Genomic DNA, 13,715 nt, shown 5'->3' with positions numbered 1-13,715 from the left:
AGATTGCCCACAAACACACGAAAGGATGCTCAACATCACTAATCATTAGAGAAATGCAAATGAAAACTACAATGAGGTATCACCTCACATCAGTTAGAATGGCCATCATCAAAAAAGCTACAAAGAATAAACGCTGGAGAGGATGTGGAGAAAAGCGAACCCTCTTGCATTGTTGGTGGGAATGTAAATTGATACAGCTACTATGGAGAACAGTATAGAGGTTCCTTAAAAAACTAAAAATAGAACTACCATACGACCCAGCCCACTACTGGGCATATACCCTGAGAAAACCATAATTCAAAAAGAGTCATGTACCACAATGTTCATTACAGCTCTATTTACAATAGCCAGGAATGGAAGCAACCTAAGTGTCCATCAACAGATGAATGGATAGAGAAGATGTGGCACATATATACAATGGAATATTACTCAGCCATAAAAAGAAATGAAATTGAGCTATTTGTAGTGAGGTGGATGGACTTAGAGTCTGTCATACACAGTGAAGTATGTCAGAAAGAAAAACAAATACCATAAGCTAACACATATATATGGAATCTAAAAGAAAAAAACTGGTTATGAAGAACCTAGGGGCAGGACAGGAATAAAGACACAGACATAGAGAATGGACTTGAGGACACGGGGAGGGGGAAAGGTAAGCTGGGGCAAAGTGAGAAAGTGGCATGGACATATGTACACTACCAAATGTAAAATAGATAGCCAGTGGGAAGCAGCCGCATAGCACAGGGAGATCAGCTCGGTGCTTTGTGACCACCTAGAGGGGTGGGATAGGGAGGATGGGAGGGAGACGCAAGAGGGAGGAGATATGGGGATATATGTATAGCTGATTGACTTTGTTATAAAGCAGAAACTAACACACCATTGTAAAGCAATTATACTCCAATAAAGCTGTTAAAAAAAATTTAAAAAGCCCATGCAGGTGTTTATATTTGCTGATCCCTCTATATATACTCCTCTGCTCTAGACACTCACCTTGACTAATCCACAGACCTCTTTCAGGTGTTTGTTCAAATATGACCTTCTCGGGCTTCCCTGATGGCACAGTGGTTGAGAATCTGCCTGCCAATGCAGGGGACACGGGTTCGAGCTCTGGTCTGGGAAGATCCCACATGCCGTGGAGAACTGGGCCCGTGAGCCACAATTACTGAGCCTGTGCGTCTGCAGCCTGTGCCCCGCAACGAGAGGCCGCGATAGTGAGAGGCCCGCGCACCGTGATGAAGAGTGGCCCCCGCTTGCCACAACTAGAGAAAGCCCTCACACGGAAACGAAGACCCAACACAGCCATAAATAAATAAATAAAGCAAACTGTCAACAAGTAAAAAGTAAATAAACACTATAAAAAAAAATACATGACCTTCTCAATGAGCATGTCCCTCCCAACACACAAACCCTATCCCTCTTTCCTGCTTTATTTTCCCCCATGTAATTTATTATCTTCCAACACAGCAAATATATTATTCTTAATTTGTTTATTGTCTGTCTTCCATTACTGTAAGTTCCATCAGAGCAGGGATTTTTGTCTGTCTATATACTATTACATCTTCAGCCCCTAATTTATGCATCAATGAATACTCATTAAAAGTGAAAATTAAATGCCTATTAGGCACAAAAAATTAGTGTGCACAGTAGTGTTACCACTGTATAGACTATGTGATTTTAGTACTAAAGCAACAATTGACAGTCTCTTGGAGCAACAAAGTACCATAAGATTAGGGGCCTCCTCTGAAAAAGAGATTCCTCATTTATTACCTTCACAAGAATTAAAACCAATATTCTTTTGATTCATTCTACTTGCACACTCTACTCCAGACTACAGCCACTGTCACCTAGCTTTTGTTGTTGGGTTTTGTTGTTATTTCGTTAAAAAAAAAAAAAAAAAAGAATATTTGAAACTGGTTCTCCTATATCTTGATTTCAGATTATCTCCAGCATCCCCTATTAATTCCTGAACACAAATTACCTAATCTGGGTCCACCGACTTTCCATATGTTAAAGAAAAATGTAGCCATTGGACCCAAAAGGAAAATCAAGCCCATTTCTCATTCTGATACTATGAGAAAACCCCAGTTCCCTAGTCTAAAACAAGTTGTTCTCAGTTTCCATCCTATGTTTTTACAAAGCTATATTAGGAATTTTGTTTCTAGATTTTTCTTAGGATTTCTTTATCACTGAAACGATTAATAGACAATTTAAAAATCAACCATAATATAAGGCTGCCTCCTTTTCCCCTCAAAAATCTTGCAACAAAGACCATACTAATTTTTTTTCCAGTCCCTACCTACAGAGTATTGTTTTCTTGAGTAAAAATACCATCTTAGACACAAGAGAAAGCATAGCCCAGATACATTCCATTTCAACCCCTAACAATAATATAATCAGGCACTATATACATATATATGTTACTATTTATTATAATAATAATTATTATTGTTATAATCCTACAGTATAAGTTGGAACATTTTACACAAGGAAAGCTGAGCTTTCAGACAGGCACCGTTCCTCATGGTTCCTACTAAGATCCAAATCTAGACCTGCAGACATGCCTATGTTCTTCCCGTCTTACTGTGCTGCCTCTGCACCAGGGCCGAGTCCAGTCCTGAAAGAACCTTCTTAACTGAAACTTTTGGCCTCATACTCCCTCAGGTTATGAAGGAAGTGAATCATTAGTACTTGGCAACGTTTACCAACTCCTAGTGGACAGATTACATAACACTCTGCATGTAATCACTTACTAAGCAGCTAAATTACTATTTTAATCTAATGTAAAAACAGCTCTGAAGTTGTTAGTGTTAATGAGAAATCGTCATATCCATATTAGTGACTCCCACTTATAAATAACTGATACTCCATTCATCTTGTAGTTCATAGGATAATGTTTACTGGAACTTAGCTTTATTTTATTACATAACTTGGAAGACATAGATACTTAAGGGATTTAAATCATGTATTTAAATTGGAAAAGAGCAAATCATATTTTCTATGTCAGAATCCAATGGATAGCAGATCTACTCCAACTTTCTCTACTCTAGCCTAAGTTTAGCTCCACATGAGATGAGTTATTAAGATTCAAAGTAACAACTGAATAGTTCTAAGTTTAAAAGAAACAACATCAGAGCACAGGAAAAAGTATAAAAATATACTTCTAGATTAAGACCAAAAAGTTAAAACATAAGTCAGATAGCAGCACTTAATTCATCTACTTTTCATCAACTTACCAAAAGGCACAAGAAATATCAGAATGAGAAAGGAAGTTTCAAAAGCATTGGAAATTGGTAATATTGAGTAAAAAAAATATTTTTTAATTCCAGAAGGTCAGAAATAAAGGATAAGACCAAGTAGTGGTAGATTTCCACCCAAGCCATTGCTTACCTCAACCTCAGTGTCAGAGGTGGGAGGGACAGAAAAAAATATACGAAGAAATAGTAGACAGAGACTTCCCAAATAATGAAAACTATTTATTACAGAACTAAGTACTCCAATTAACTCCAAGCACACACAAAAAAAGAAAACTACACCATAATACATTATAATCAAATTGCTCTACATCAGTGATAAAGAGTAAATCTTAAATATAGCCAGGAATGTAGGGGAAGATACACTAAATAGAAACAATTATCATGGTGATGGCAGATTTCTCACTGGAAACACTGCAAATGTGAAACAGTGGAGCAACATGTTTAAGTACTAAAAGAAAGAACAACTGTCAACCTAGAATTCAATATCCAGCAAAAGTATCTTTCAAATACAAAGGTGAAATGAATAATTTTTCAATAATACAAAAGCTGAAAGAATTCATCACCAGCATATTCACACAACAAGAAATGTTAAAGGAAGAAGGCAGAAGAAGGCGGCATTTTTCTCAAGCAGGAGAAAAATGATAATAGACAAAAATATGGATTTACCCTGGAAATGGTAACTACATGAATAAATATATAAGATATCTCTTGTGATTTGCATCTTCTTAAAATATAATTATTTAAACAAAAATAATAGTGCAAATGTGGTGTTTATAACATATATATAAGTAAAATGTTGAAAACAATGTTAAAGAAGTGGAAGTATACAATTGCAAGATTCTTATACCTTATGTGAAGTTACCACATCTCACTTGAAAGTAACCTGGTAAGTTTAAATATATAATTATAGACCTTAAATCACTAAATTAATAAAACTAAGAGTTATACCTAATAAGTCAACAAAGGAAATAAAATGGAATCAATCCTAAAAGAAGGCAGAGAGAAAGAAAAAAGGGAACAAAGAATAGATGGGATAAATAGAGGACAACTAACTTAAACCTAACCACATCAACAACCACATAAAATGTAAATGGTCTGATAATCTCAATTAAAAAACAGAAATGGTCAGATTATGTAACAAAGCAACACAACTACATGCTGCCTACAACAATGCATTTTAAACATAAAGACACAAATAAGTTAACATTAAAAGGCTGGAAAAGCACATACCAAGATAACACTAATCAAAAGCAAGAAAAAGTATATTGCAGAGAAAAACAAACTTTAATTATCCAGTCTTTTTTAGATTCTTTTCCCATATAGGCCATTACAGAGTATTGAGTAGAGTTCCCTGTGCTATATAGTAAGTTCTTATTAGTAATCTATTTTATATATAGTGGTGTGTATATGTCAATCCCAAGAGAAAATATTAACAAGGATAAAAAAACAATTTCATAATTATAAAGTGGTCAATTAATCAAAAGGACATAACAGTACTACACGGTTCTGTACCTAATACAGAGCTTCAAAATGAATGAAGAAAAAACTGATAGAATTGCAAGGAGAAAAAGACCAATCTACAATTATAACTAGAGATTTTTGTATGTTCTCTCAAAAGCTGAAAGAATAGAAAAACATAAAGGATATAAAAGACTTGAACACCACAACCAACTTGAACACCACAACCAACCTAATTAACATTTTATAGAACATTCCACCCAACATCAGCAGAACACATAGTCTTTTCAAGTGCACCCAGAATATTTACCCATATTCTGGGCCACAAATTCAGTCCCAATAACTATAAAACAGTTCAAGTCGTAATTACACACTTCCATCAAGGATCTTCAAGGTTTTCTGATTAGTTCATTCTATAATACTGGTGGGGACAATTCATTAAAATGCTACCCACAACAACATACAGATCATACTCATTTTTGCTTCCACAATTATTTTCATACTGAGCATTTCCTTCCCTTACCTCAACACCATCTAAATCTATCCACCCAGCTCAAACCCATGTTCATTCTAAGCTTTTCACTGAGCATCTATTAATTTTAAATTATCCTTATATACAGAATTATACTGTTAACCTTTCAATTTTGATCTGATTCTTCTGTGAGTATCATTCTTAAAGTCATGAAGCGAGATTTTAAGTTCACTGAGAGTAGAGATTATGCTTGATCATTTTACAATGATCTATAAAGTACCTTACATGCAGTGTACATTACCAATCAGAAGGATCTCGTTTTCCCCCTTCAGACCACATAAGGAAAGGAAGCCAAAGTCATAGTAGAAACCTGTCAAAAAAGAATCTAACAAAGGAGATTCTAGCAACAGGATAACTTGCCTTATAAAATGGCATTACAATGAGAAAAAAACTACATGCAAATAAACATTGATAAGTGGCAGGGTTACACTTGGTTTAGTTAACTCCACCTTAGTGGAAAGTTTGGGTATGACTGAAAGTGAAAAAAAAATAAGACCAAAGAGTACAAGGTTTTGAGTTATACATAAAAGGACTGCCTTGGGCTTGAGCACTTGAGAGGATTTCAAGTATTAATGACCTCTTGCTTCTCAAGTCCTCGGGTTAATGAAGGTAAATAAACAATGAAATTTTATATCCCTGTTGTCTCACTTGCTATAAACACGTATATATCACTGCAGGAAATAAACCCTGAGTTAGGGAAAAGAGAACACTCACTCTGGCGATGCCTGTAGGAGTAGGCCTGCTCTCAAGCTGTTAAGATTGTTTACCCATACAATAACACCTAACAGGTTTGCAGCTTCTTAGAGAGGTAAGTAGAATAGGAAGTCAACACCTGAATTGATTGGGGGCTGACTACACTCTTTGGGTTGAATCACTTATTAATTTCCTGTTAGTCTCAAGTCTCCTCTGTTTACTCATGCTTCCTCATTCTGCCTCTTTCTTCCTCGCTCCTTCCTCTTAAGCCCCTGTCTTGTTGCTCCACTCATCACTGGATTAAAGTACTAGAAGAAACAAAAACACTAGAAAATCTACCAAAAGTACAGATTCTCATAGAGGAAAAAGCGAAAGAAACATCTTCCACATCTTTAGAATGATTCTGGGCCAAAGCTGTTTTTCACAGGTAATTTAACGGGTAGTCACTATATTTCATGCAGCATTCTAGCATACAGTAAAATGAAGCCTAGTATTGATATCTTCAATGAACATTGACTCTTGTATTCATTTTTTGATGGCTAACAATTCTGTTGGTGCCATTTTCCTTCCAGAAAAGAAAAATAAGGGAAAACAGTATTCCAAGAATAAACGTTTTTATATACACTATCAAATGTAAAATGGATGACTACTGGGAAGCTGCTACATAGCACAGTAGATCAGCTCGATGCTTTGTGATGACCTAGAGGGGTCGTGGGGTAGGGAAGGTGGGAGGGAGGCTCAAGAGGGAGGGGATATGGGGATATATGTATACATATAGCTGATTCGCTTTGTTGTACAGCAAAAACTGACACAACATTGTAAAGCAATTATACTCCAATAAAGATATTAAAAAAATAAATGTTTTATGCTTTCCTTCCCAGAAACTGTGACATATAGTATATGCATATCAGAACAACTACATGATCACAGTGGTGTCCACAAAGCATGTACAAGTGGTTCCTGGAGAACCTTTTTTTTTTTTCCCAGCAGTTGAAAAGTATGTCACAAGCAATATGTAAGTGATTTTCTATTACATTTGAGAAATCTTGAAGATAAAGCTATGTGTTCCATGATTTTTTTGAACACATACTTGTTTTTCATCTACTACATAGAAGAGAATACGCTAATCACTGCAAGGGACAATTTTTAAAAAAACTTAGAATGATACAGGTGATCAACTCCTCCCAGTTTAGTTTACCCAAGTCTTTCCCATTTTAGCACTGAAAGTTTCACATATTGGAAATCCCCACAGGCCTGAGAAAACTGGATGGTTAGTCACAGGGGCACTTTATTGGTTGGAGTTGTGACAATGATAATTGTAACTATGGGCCAAACTGAAAACTTACCTTTTAGACTTTAGTGTCAGGTCTACAGTCAGAATATATTTGCATGACCTGGAATAGCACATTAGTGTAAACTAAGTGTAGAATCTGACATTGAACTATACCTAAGCCTCAATATAAGGAGTTAACATTCTACATTGTCTCAGACAAATGTCTCAGAATTCCAAATTCTCTACATGCAATGCCAAGGAACTCTGACTCTGTTTTTGTTTTAAAGAAAAAGTTGAAGCTTTATTTTTCTTGATACTTAATACTTTAATCCCATTTAAAATATAAAAACTTAAGACTGATGAATTGTTATATTATGACTACAAATAAGTATGTATTGTATTCTTTCCTCAGAGAATCTCTTGGCACTATTTAAAGGAAAGTTATCTACTGCAAAAGGTTAATCAACTCAAACTCAACAAAAGGTCTGACTTTAACTGAAAGTCCAAATGTCAAAATCTGATACAGGCTTTAAACAGAGCAAAACAAATTCAACATGTGTGATGCTACAACATCTCTTGTGTAACTTGGCATCCCTCAAATCCTTACCAGGATGACAGAACATATTTTGGGAGAATGACAGCAGACACTTGCTATAATGACAGTACACATTTTGATGATAATTTCTAACATGTACATGAGGAATACTTGTCTATAGTTTTATTATCTTGTAGTGTCTTTGTCTGGTTTTAACATCAGGGTAATGTTAGCCTCTAAAAACTAAGTAGAGAAACTCTTCTATTTTCTGTGAAGAAATTTAGTAGAATTGGTATGTTTCCGCCTTAAGCGTCAGTAGAATTTACCAGTGAAATTGTCTGTATGTGTAGTTTTCATTATTCAAATGTTTTTAACTATGAATTCACTTTCTTTGATGGATAAACTGCTCAGATTATCTATTTCTTCCTGAAGGTATTTCTGTAGTTTGTGTCTTTCAGGGAATTTGTCATTTTTTTCCTAAATTGTTAAATTTATAGGCATAAAGTTGTTCATAATATTCCCTTATTTTCTTTTCAATATTTGAAAGATCTGTACTGGTATTCTTTTAAAATTATGATAGAAGTAAAAGTACCTTCTCTATTTTCTTTTTTAATCACTCTTTTTTACTGATCTTTCCAAAGACAAAGGTTTATTTTTATTGATTTTCTCCATTGTCTTTCTAATTCCAATATCATTTATTTTTTATCTTATATTATTTTCATACTTCTACTTGCTTTGGGTTGTATCTACTCCTTTTTTTTCTTAAGATATATCTTAAATCATCAGTTTGAGACCTTTACTCTTTTCTAATGTAAATATTTAATGGTATAGATTTTTGTCTAAGAACTGATTTAGTTGTATCCTACAAATATGTGGTACTTTTGTTTTCATTTTAGTGAAAATAATTTTAAATATTCCATGTAATTTCCTTTTTGACCTCTGGATTGTATTGTTTAATTTTGTAAATTTGAGGGATTTTTATAGATGTCTTTCTATTATTAATTTCTAGTTCAATTTCATTGTAGTCAGAGAACAAACTTAGTATGATTTTAATTCTTCTAAATAAGAGGTTTGTTCTATGGCCCAGTATCTAGTCTGTCTTGGTGAATATCTCATGTGCACTCAAGAAGAATATATATTCTGCTGTTGCTGGATGAAGTATTCTGTAAATCTTAACTAGGTCAAGTTGGTTGATTTTATTCTCAAGTCTTCTATAACCTTACTAATATTTAGGGTGCTGAAATACCGCATTATAATTGTGGATTTATTTTCTTTTGTAGTTCTGTGGAATTTTTTTTTTTGCTTAATTTATTATGAAGCTCTCTTATTAAGGACATAAACATTTAGAGATGTAGAGAGAAGATCAGTAGCATTTGGAAGACTTGAACAACAGGGCCAACCAACTTGATCTAGTTGACATTTATAGAATGAAGCCACCCACCATTAACACTTCTAGTCAACAGAGTAATAATAAGTAAAAGGAGACATACAAAAATATTTATTACAGCACTGATTATTACAGCAAAAATAAGTAAAAGCTGTCTAGAAGTACAGATTCAGATATATACAGTTTTACTCATATGATGAATACCATGAAGTAACTGAAATGAATAAATCATATCTTCATGTATCAAGTTGGTTAAATCTCAGAAATAAAATGTTGAACATAAGAAGCAAGTTGTAAAATGATACATACTATGTGACGGAGTTCAGCTTTACAAAATCTATCAAATTAATTTACTTTCTTAACAAAAGGGAAGCACACAATGTAATCATATCAATATATACCAAAAAGATATCTGATAAAAACCAAATAGTTCTTCCTAATAAAAATACTGTGTGAAAGAGGACTATGAGGGTTTGCCTGGTGGCGCAGTGGTTAAGAATCTGCCTGCCAATGCAGGGGACACGGGTTCGAGCCCTGGAAGATCCCACATGCCGCAGAGCAACTAAGCCCATGTGCCACAATTACTGAGCCTGTGCTCTAGAGCCTGCAAGCCACAACTACTGAGCCCACGTGCCACAGCTACTGAAGCCCACGTGCCTAGAGCCTGCGCTCTGCAACAAGAGAAGCCACGACAATGAGAAGCCCACGCAGCACAACAAAGAGTTGCCCCCGCTCACTGCAACTAGAGAAAGCCCACGCACAACAATGAAGACCCAACACAGCCAAAAATAAAAATAAATAAATTTATTTTTTTAAAAAAGAAATGTCTGGTTAATAAAGCCAGTAGCCTTCACATCTATCACAACTTTTATTTATATATAATTTATGTCAGGGAAAGTATTTACAGAGTTTGTGTCCTGTTGTTTCCCTTTACCAGCATCATGATCATTTATGGAGATAAGCTCCAACCTTTATCAGGAGATCCAGGAAATCACTATCAGGCTATGCCTGGAGGGACCACGAAGATGATCAGCAGAACAGAGAGTAACTACTGATGTCTCACTCATTGGTCAGGATAACTCTACTGAAAGTCCAGACGGAAAAGAAGCACATGCTGCAGAAATCACCAGTATTGATAAAGTCATGAAGCATTGTCTATAAGAAACAATCTCAAAAATTACTTTACAACTAGTCACTCGAAGACTACATAACATCAAAGGCAAGAATGTATAACAGAAACTAAAAAGGGTAAAACTTTTTATGATGCTACTGTAAAACAAATCAAGCATATTCATACTAATTTCAAAAACTATCATTTCTTTCTTGGTGAAAACAAATCCATACAGCATTGTGGGTCTGCTGGACTACCAAAAGGATGACATGATCGCATGTATGAATTTATTTAAAGGGTATTTTAAAAGGGGATGTTAGTCAATTTAACCATTTAATTTGTCACTTATCATAACCAGCTGCTGCTTTATTTCATCACCAAGACATTAGGACTTTGACAAACCAGACTTATGTTTTCTATAGCTCTCATTTATTCACTCCTTGATTTATTTGGTGTAGAGTCATTGTTTTAAAAGAATGTAGGCTGCCTTAAATTAAGCATATTTGAAATAAGATAAACAAACTCATTTATAAACTAGCGAAAGTGCTGTAGCCCAGCACCTGAACATGACTGGGAGCCCCCAGCAACAAGGCAGAACTGCAAATAAAGATGAAGTTACCACAGAATCTTCAGAAAGGTTATGCTTCTCTTTTACTGCATATTAAGTTGACTAGTCAGTTCTGTGCCCCCATATGAAACAAAAGGATTCACAATGGCAATGTTGATAGCATTTTGAAATTTTAAAGGATTATAGGAGCACCTAAATACCAACTCTGGCACATATAACCTAAAATACTCAAGAAAAATGACTATTCAAATTGTGACCCCTGAATAGCTCTGTCTTCCTCAGCAGTGTCCTGCTTGCAGAAATGAAGTTTCCATATCCGCAATCATAAAGACTCCACAGAATATGATTCTCTGGTTAAAGTCTGCAGATTAATCACTGTGAAAGCAGCTAGACCTCTCCCCTTCCCCATGAAAAAGTAAGGCATAGGGAGAACAACTCTTCACATACCTTTGTAACTGCCAAATATTAAGAAATGGATGTGATATTATTTCCAATGTGCTTTGAAAGATCATGTGTATCGTTTCTCATTGTGCATACTCAAACACCACAATGGAAAAAATAAACTAAACTCAATCATGACTATGCCATGAAAAAAAGGAAGTGTGCTCTGCAGACACATGCACAAATTTCTACAGATTCTCGGCATACATGGCACACAGCTGTTGACTGAATCTGGCCCTTGGGGGGCAGGATAAAAGAAAACAATTAGAGGTGAAGTAAGCAGGTGTTTTCCTTTGTTTGTTTGCTTTCATTACTTGAGTGGGAAGAGCAAGATAACTTTCTGTATGGTAAAGCACACAGAAATATTTCAAACTCTTCATCTCATTGCTTTGTTTCTTGACGGCAAAGAGACAGTGTTCCCTCTGGAAATGAATTCACCTCCATGCCCATGAAGTATCAGAATGAAAAAAAAATTTCTTTGTTGGTGTGAGCTAAAATTAGAATACATTTATGACACTAAATCCTACTCTGCCCTAACTCCTTAAACATTAAATGGACATTAATGCAGAACTTACTCTAGCTCACCTTTCATTACAGATACTCTAATTTTCTCATCTCCCCTAACAGAAATAAACTTCTTGAGGTCAGCAATGATATTATTCATTTGCGTTCCAAACACAGACCTTGCATAAATATGTATGGGATGGTCTGCATCCAGTAGACACACCAAAATATCTGTAGAATGAATCAATTCTGAGTCCCTGAGGGAAATGCTATGAGAACAGATCTTTTTTGGCATCATGATATTTGAAACAAGTGTAGTCTATTTATCCAGGTAACAAATTTCACTTGCTGGCAGTAATTTAATGCAAGGAAACAAGGTAGACACTTCAAGTAAAATCCTGATGTTTCCAAAGCAGAGAGGTAACAGAATGAGGATTTTTCTTTTCCTCTCCCTCCAACCCATTCCTATTATATTGCTATTATATCAGTTATATAGTTTTAAAACACTGGAAATCCTTAAAAAATAAACACATAAAATGAAGCTGTACTACTCCATGTGTGCATATAGATACACATACACATATACATATATATACATTTTGTGTGTGTGTGTGTGTGTACTGATTTTGGCTTAAAGAGTATCAGTATGATGTCAGCTATAACGTCTGAGAAATTTTTAGGCAGGAGTTATATGAAAAAAAATTCTATGCCTGAGTTCTAATGAGGCAGTCAGTATTGGATTAAGTGCATGCAAGGGCATCAAAAATGTTTTTAAACGAATAAACATATGTATTTGTGTGTGAATGGAGCACACTGGAGTAGTCATCATTAGAACAAAAATAGACACCTTTACTATTCTCACTCTTCAGTATTTTTTAAAATGACATAAAGCCATCTATGTACTACTACCCCTTTTTGCATTTATGGTCTCTAAAGTCTTAATGTGGCCCTAGGGACAGACCATTTTTAACCAGCATGGTAAAAGTGTCCAAGTGAGAGAATCCCAAGGGAAAAAAATATTTTAGGGACAAAATTAGGGACAATAAATCTAATCCCCACCACACCATACCCAAGAGCTTTCAAGTTTTTTGTTTTTAATTCTGAGTCTTGTTTTATTAAGAATGGTGTCCCGACCTTTAAAAACCTTTATTAGGTAAAAATCATGAAAGAACATTTGTGTTTTATATATTTTTAAGAGAAATTTGTAAAAAAAAAAAAAAAAAACACATGAAGTATTTTATGACTTTACATATTTACATAGAAAAAAATGATAATTTTATAAGCCATGTTCTAACACAGAATATATTTGTGTTCACAAATTCACAAAAATCTTCAAACCTAAATTAGTTCTTAATATTAAAACTTCATATATTTATATCTTATCCAAAATTTGCTTTAAAAAATCCATTTCTCCCCACATTTCTCAAGTTGACTGCCATTCTACACCTCTGATCCTAAAAATCCTGTCACAATAGTCTTTGAACCACAAAGTTCAAAATCAAAGAACACCTAACATTTGTACTACCAGCACCTTAACTTCAGAGTGTGATTTTCAACAGCCTTGTATTGTCCTTGAGTACAGGAAAATTATTCTTAGTCACTCTGTCTACCAGAGAGTGGATGGAATTCACCTAAGAGCCAACCACGTATATTTAACTAAACAGCATCTCTCTTCTAACGCATCTTTGAGTAAGAAAAGGGGGGAAAGGACATCTAAATGCTCTTAGATTTGAGTCACAGCCATGGTTATACTAGAAAGGGTAATTTATTAATTTTCAAATTAAACGGTAACTGCCATAAAGTTTTGTCTTGGGCAAAGTTCAGAATTATTTTATTAAGGAGCTTCACTAGGTTGGTGGCTTGGATAAATTACAGTGATGTAGATCTTCCTTTTGTTGCACTTAATCTGCAGTATCTTCCCCCATTGGGTAATTGTAGGTTTGCTATTAGAGGTGCAAA

Source organism: Grampus griseus (assembly GCF_964374135.1).
Source record: "Grampus griseus genome assembly, chromosome: 15".
NCBI lineage: Eukaryota > Metazoa > Chordata > Mammalia > Artiodactyla > Delphinidae > Grampus > Grampus griseus.
The sequence above is the reverse complement of the archived record's forward strand: the minus strand, read 5'-3'. Positions refer to the sequence as shown.